Raw genomic sequence first — 7,705 nt, forward strand, 5'->3', positions numbered from 1 at the left:
TCTAAAAACTAACGTGCAATCCGATCTTAGTTAGAAGCAAGATCCAGGGAGTTCAATGTGCTTTCTCTTGAGTAAGCGGAGATTGGTGTTCTACTACTCTGATCAGAGTAGTTCAGCCAGCCAGGTGTAAGTCTAATTACGCATAGCTATGTCAGTGTTTCTCAACCTTGACAATTTTAAAGCATGTGGACTTCAACTCCCAGAATTCCACAGCCAGCATTGCTGGCTGTGGAATTCTGGGAGTTGAAGTCCACATGCCTTAAAATTGTCAAGGTTGAGAAACACTGTTAGCTGGTGTTGTAGTTGGGCTCTCACGTTAAGTGATAATCCTGCAACCTCTTTATGTCTTCGGCATCTTGAGGAACTTTAGCCGTTGTTTCCATAGGCATCTAGAAAGAGTGAACTCCAGAGGACTCGCGATTAAATTCTTAGGCGATCGAACAAGTTTTTAGAGATTGGACGAGAAGGTCCCACTCCTGTTTTTCCCACGTCGTGAAAGTTTCTTTCTTCCCCTTCTCCCCAAAGGTGCATTTGGATCCTTCGCTCCTGTTCTCGGCTCCGCCCCTTCTGGGATGCGATACAGGAAGAGTCTCGGCTATAAGAGCCTATAGATAAGCATGTTTGCCTGCGTGCTTGATAGCGTTAACGTATAGTAACTGGCTGTGTGTAGGAAGTCTTCATTCCTTGCTTTTGTTACCGGGCAAAAGTTTGGGTGGTTGAGCTCATGCGGTGTTTGAGAAGGTAAGAAACGGCTGTTTTAGGAACGTAGGCATTCAGAGAGGATATAGGCAAAGGATGGATGAGAGACCCAGTCTGTACTACAACATACAGAGAACATAAAATAATATTCCAATTAATGTAAGGCAACGGGGTGTGAGCAAGCTTATGGGAAACTCGCCTTGCTACGGAAAGGACTTGCTGCTACGGAAAGTAGGACGGTTGAATTAGTTTATTAAAACGGCTTCCCGGGGATGGGTTGGGACGTTTATTGTAGTAAACGCAGAAGCTTTCATTAGATTGTATCCAGGAGTTCATTGCTGTTGCTTCTGGTACGTACTAAAGCTACCCAAGTACATTACTAGGAATAGTTTAAAGAGGAATTGCTGGCGACCTGTTTTTAGAAAGCCCCATTGAAAGGGAAGCATACATGGAGAAATGTTGTGGGGTTTTTGCTAAACCATGGCTAGGTCTTTTGGAAGCACACTGCTATTTTTGTAAACTGAGACAGGCTTGCAACACATTCCTCTTCATTTTATGTATTTATGCAATGACGAACGTGCTTTCAGAGAAACTTCTTTTATCGTCAACATTGAGAAATCTCAGTATTCTCTGGAACACGGTCAGCTAGAAAATATTTTCTTTTAGAAGAAACATGTCTCTTTTAGAGAGAAAAATATATTCTGTAGTATTAATGGAGTGTGCAAAAAGAAAAAGTGGTGCAGAAGGCTAATATTGTGGAAAACCTACTGTGATAAGTTGAATGTAACTTTTGTTTTTGGATTGGCCTCTTCGTGTATAAGATGTTTAACAATGAAAAGGAATGTGTTGCAAGCCATAGTTTACAAAATAGCAGTGTGCTTTCAAAAGACCTAGCCATGGTTTAACAAAACCCCAGAACATTTCATTTATGCTTCACTTTCAATGGGGCTTTCTAAAAACAGGTCACCAGCAATTCCTCTTTAAACTATTCCTAGTAATGTACTTGGGTAGCTTTAGTACAGGGGTCTTCAAACTTGGCCCTTTTATGACTTATGGACTTCAACTTCCAGAATTCCTCAGCCGCGTACCTGAATCCACAAGTCATAAAAGGGCCAAGTTTGAAGACCCCTGCTTTAGTAGGTACCAGAAGCAACAGCAATGAACTGGATACAATCTAATAAAAGCTTCTGCATTTACTACAATGATAGCTAGTAGAAATGCAAAAAATAGTATGTTCTTAACCTTTCAAATAATTCCTAGACAATCCTGCTATGTTATATTCTAGATAAATATAGGTTTTAGGGACATGAAAGATTTTGCTGGATTTGTGATGTCCTATAGTATTTGTGTTGCAACTTTTGCAAACTATTTTAATTATACTTAGCTATTCTCAAGGAATACTTTGGGAGGGTTTCAATCCATCATTCCTATTCATCCTGGTGTAATTTATATTGAAAGCATCTTTGAAAGAATGGCATTTGAAGGTTTAATCTCTACCACTCTAAGCTGCATAACTAACTTTAGAATGCTAAAACAAATCCCTTAAATATATATATATATATATTTTCCGTTTACTTTTTTAGATTTCAGACTGATGGGCAATTGCCAAACCTCCTATAAAAGCAGCTGAAATATAGGAAGTTTCTTAAATAGAAATTCTTCTAGCACTTCTTAGAAAAATGAATCACAAAGAAGCAGTAATTAAAATAATCTGCTTCCCAGATTCAGTTTCAAAATAACTGAATTTCATTTATTTCTCCCTTGTGCTTAGATGGCCAAGTCGAAGCCTGACTAAATAGGTGTTTAAACTGAATAGTATCTTTTGGACTATTTTTTATTACTATAGATTATTTATGGATAAAAATGAGTTGAAGATGGCATTTACTGCTATTGAACTCCTTGGAGGAAAGCAGATAAATTAAGGGGGTGGAGACATCAGCAGAGCAGACATTCCCTGATAATCTTGTCTTTCATTGATGTTGTGACCTAAAGGCCATTTAATAAATCATATTTTGGAAGATTGCATTTGAACACAAACTGGCAGAGTTGTTTTCACTGAGTGTATACCTCTGGGTGTACTTCAGAATATATATATATATATATATATTTGCCCAGCCACGCTTGGCTTTTTTCCTTTATTATTATTATTATTATTATTATTATTATTATTATTATTATTATTATTATTATTATTATTATTATTATTATTATTATTATTATTATTAAAATTTATATACTGCCCTATCTCCCTTATGGGACTCAGGGCGGTGAACAGGCAATAATAAAAATCACAGTAAATATTACATAAAAGCCTTTAGAAGCTCAGCTATATTTAATCTGTCTCTCTCAAATGTTATCAGCTATCAGACCCTTCTTTTCTGACTTGGCCTTGTATATGGAACTCTGTTTGCAAAGTCCAAATGGGTCATCTTGATATAGCAATAACCTAGTAGTCTATTTTCTCAATTGGCCAATGAGTGACAACATTATTCTTAATATGTTACTTTCTTTTAAAAAAAATTCACAGTCTTCTTTATGATCAGGGGCTCATAGGAAAATTGAACTATTCCTGAATCTTGTTCTTTCTCTGACTTTACTCTGCAAATAATAATATTGAAATGTGTAATGTGGATAATAGCATTAAATATATTTTATTTTTAGTAAAACATTGATCCTGCATACCAAATTCTGATGATTTTTCACTGGCTACTATACTTTATTAATTTTACTTCCTATTAATTATGCTTAACATTCATTAAATTTTTATCCTACCTATTTGGTAATTCTAGCATCCCATTTTTATCTACAACTTTTCTGTGAGATAAATTTGATAGATGATGACTAGCATGAGATTGAAATCTGGGTTCCTTGGTCCTCTAAGCCTAATCTTTACCACTATAACTACTGAAACCTAATTCAGTTGCTCTCTCATGACAATTTCTTCCATATTCCTTAAGAAGCTAACTCAAGAGTTTATATTATAATGTTATTCTCCCACAAAATCCTCATTCTCTATGTTCTATTTTCTACTATGTGTAGCAAATAAAATAGCTACATTAAATCAAGTGATTCCAATATGTGGAAACTGATATTTGGACAGCAGATTTCTCTGTACTGTAATTGGATTATGAGAAGTAGTCTATTTCTTCATTTTACAAAACCATTGTAGCTCCTTTAGCATTAGAGATGGCTCTTTTGAATGGCTGTCCAAAAAGTAACAGGATTTTATTTTGCGGGCTGTCAAAAGAAATGTTGAAAAATTATGCAGTCCTTCAAGTTGTTTATTGGCATTTCTTCTCTTGATGACGTATGAGAGGGTGTCATGGAATGCTCCTAGACCAGGGCTTTTCAACCAGTGGTACGGGTACCACCTGTGGTACATTGGCACCTGGCAGGTGGTACGCGACATCCTAGAAAAGTGGTAGTGGGGGAGGGGAATGAGCTGAACCGGTGGCAGCACCGCACAGGCCTGAGCGAGAGATGGCTGGAGCTGCAGGGCTGTCAGGGCTCAGCGGAAGCACCAGGATCAGCGCCAGGCACCAGCTGGAGCTCAGTGCTGATCCTGGCGCTTCTGCTGAGCCCAGAAGAAGCACCGATCAGCTGGAATGTTGCAGCATCTCCAGGGTCTTGTGATTTACATTCAGATGTTTGGCAACTGATTCATATTTATGACGGTCACAATGTCCCAGGGTCATGTGAAGTGACCAAAATCTGCTGCAACCACCCAGCAGTTGGGGGGGGGATAAAAACCAAACACCCCCCACCCCACTCCTGCTGCCAATCAACAGAAATGCTCACAACAATGAAAACCTCGGACAGGAGGAAGAGCGCCACTGGGCGGGCCGGCAGATGTCTTGCTTGGCTGTGGCTTGGGGGGCACTTTTTTCAGTGCTATTGTAACTTTGAACAGTCACTAAGCAAACTGTTGTAAGTCGAGAACTACCTGTACTTTATCACTTTTTTCCTTTTTTTTTTTTGGTCATCAAGTTTTTGACACATTGCTAGGCGACTGGGGGTACTCGAATATTGCCATATCCTAAAAGTGGTACAATGGGTAAAAAGGTTGAAAAGCCCTGTCCTAGACTATACATTTGAACTTGCTATACCTCAAAAACTATTAATAGGTGAAATGAACTTCATAACTGATAAGTTCTCTGTAACTCTTAAAGTGGTAGTTAAGTTTATGTTTTGCTACCCATTTCCTCAAATAACACATATGTAACTAATTTAGTATAACTGGCAGCAACTGATAAATATGTCCCTATGATTTTGTTTTTAATATATGTTTCTTAGGATTTAGGCTTTTTCTTTTATGAAGAATGTGGTCAAATCTGCTTGGGATCTGCTTTTGGAGACTAAGAGTTATAGAATATTTTCAAAGAAAATAATCAAATGTCTAACTCGATCTCCAGTCTTAGTCTAGGGTTACATATCCCGCCAAAATTTACAATATGGTTTATGCCTCAGATCACACAACATGCTAAGCTCAAATCAAACCAACCCAACCACTCTGTAAAATTAAACTGCATTTAAAGCTAGTGTTACTGTGGTTTTCTTTCTGTCTTCAGACCATTAGGCTTACCTAAACCTATAATATCTGTGAGAGTAAGGAAGAGGACTTTAATGGAAATATGTAGGATGTCATGGTTCCGACAGATGAATCTCTTCAAAAGAGCTTCGAGGCATTGTTTTTCTTAAAGAATCTTTTATTTGAGAAACAAAGTATCGGCACTACATAGTTGAAGTCAAAAACTGAATTTCCCTCCCCTGTGGCACAAAGTAGCAAAGCGCAATTCCCTCCTCCAATTAACATAAATCACATTCCCCAATTAACTTGAACATCTGATGTTAGCAGTGTTGACACAAGAACTGTTACTTAGGCAAAAAGGGCTGAAACTTTTTTGAAGTCCAGAGTAAGGTTCAGAAGTAGTTCAGGCAAATACCTGTCTAATTCTCTGGAGGGAGATATACAACACAATTACACTGACAAGCTTTTATTATTTTAGGCCATCTATGCTTCTAGCCCAGTGCAGTGGGTTTGACACTTAGTCTTCAAAACCAGCTAACTGCCTTGATTGGGAAATTCCTAGCACTTCTTTCAAGTAACTCAGTTCTTCCACACTGATGTTTGATCACAAATCAGTGACTCACAGTGCTGACTCCTTTTTCTGAGGAAAAATTTGGAAGTTCATTCATCTCTTCAAGGATTTTTATATTTGTAAAGAGCTCAAACGTGAAATGAACTTTGATTATTTGCATTTGAATTCAAAGAATGAATGTTATCGGCATCTCAAGAGAGATGGATGGTCTAGAAATGTGAAATATAAATAAATAATCTTATAATAGGTGGAGGAAGGAGTATTATATATGTTGGCAGACTTGAGTTTCTTATAAAGTAATAAAGGTGGGATAAAAATCTAATAAATATATATACACATGCATCTATACTAATTATATAGTAGTGGCCAAAATTGTGGAAACCTTTTGGGAAAAGTGTATTTTTGAGGTTTGATGGCTAATTACACCACTTTTTTTGTAGTAGTACAATAAAATTATATATCAATGGAAAGATAATTTAATCAAGAATGTAATGCAACATAGTTTGTTCAATTATCTGTACTGTATTCTATGAAAGGTATAGCCAAATAACCAGAAAATGGAAGCACAACTTGATCAGGTTGATATCAGGTAGCTTTTCTTCATCTGATTGTAGCCAATGAGCATGAGTGTTTAGAGGGCCAATCAGGTGTCATCTTGTTTTGGCAATGAGCCAATCAGATCACAGTAGGATTCAGTTATTGATGTCATGTATTGAAGCTGAGAGGAGGACATTTGTCAATGTGTTATGTGATCGCTATCAAGTTGGTTGGGTTTTTTGTGTGTTCTTTCATTTAGTGAGCTTGTAAAACGTAATAAAATTAAAGTAATGGTGCAAAGAGTTGACTGGTTGCCCAGAAAGCAATGTAAAATAGTATTATTAAGTGAACAAGTGAACAAGGCTACAGTTATAAAGAAATTAGAAGAAAAATTGGTGGAAACTTAACCAAAGGTGGCATTTCTACTGTACACTTTCCCCAAAAGGTTTCCACAATTTTGGCCACTACTGTATCCCTTTTAAGTAAGCTTTGTGAGTATCATATAAAATTAAAACATAACAAAAGTACAATGGAAGGTATGCAAATGAAATGTAGAAAGGACCTGGGATAGGCAGATATTGTTGTTTTAAAGGTATTGTTGCAGGATGTATGCTAGTCCAAGTAAAGTTGCCTTTTGCAATTGATTGATGGGTGATTTTGTCAATACAGATGATGTTCAAGTGGTGCTTCAGATGTTTCTTGATTGCACCTAAGGCACTTATTACTACGAGTACTACCTTTGCTTTCTTTTGCCACAATTGTTTTATGTCTATTTGCAGGTCTTTGTAGTTTCTAATTTTCTCCAGCTCTTTCTCTTCTCTTTTGCTGTCCCCAGGTACTGCCACATCCGATATTTAGAGTTTTTATCTTTCTTATCAATAATTGTTAAGTCTGGGATATGTTGTGGCAGGTGCTTGCCTGTCAGAATTCTAAAGTCCCAGAGCACTTTAGCTTCTTCATTTTTTTATTATTTTGTCTATTTTGTGGTCCCACCAATTATTTATTTATTTATTTATTTATTTATTTAATTTAATTTATATGCCGCCCTTCTCCCGACAGGGACTCAGGGCGGCGCACAACATATTTAAAACCAGAACATATATACAATCCCCCCCTTAAAACCGAATTAAACCGAATTTTAATGTTGCGTCTTCCGAATATTTAAAACCCTATATAAAATCCACCCTAGGTCAGGTCCGCTTGCTGGAAGAGCCATGTCTTGAGGGCGCGACGGAAGGTAAGGAGATCCGGAATTATCCGGATCTCGGGGGGTAGTTCATTCCAGAGGGTAGGGGCACCCACAGAGAAGGCCCTCCCCCTGGGGGTCACCAGCCGACACTGCTTGGCCGACGGCACCCTGAGGAGACCCA

General features: G+C 37.6%; 1 protein-coding gene across 1 annotated transcript in view; it reads left to right on the plus strand.

The window, feature by feature from the left end:
• Positions 1–637: 637 nt before the first annotated feature.
• The window catches only part of FRRS1 (ferric chelate reductase 1), a 35,020-nt gene continuing 27,952 nt past the window's right edge, over positions 638–7,705 (plus strand). Inside the window, exon 1 of the mRNA XM_015819064.2 lies at positions 638–741. The gene's annotated coding sequence lies outside the window, so the exon portion shown is untranslated. The remainder of the gene's footprint in view (positions 742–7,705) is intronic.

This window comes from Protobothrops mucrosquamatus, unplaced genomic scaffold (assembly GCF_001527695.2).
Source record: "Protobothrops mucrosquamatus isolate PMUCROS unplaced genomic scaffold, P.Mucros_1.0 scaffold854, whole genome shotgun sequence".
Classification (NCBI taxonomy): Eukaryota; Metazoa; Chordata; class Lepidosauria; order Squamata; family Viperidae; genus Protobothrops; species Protobothrops mucrosquamatus.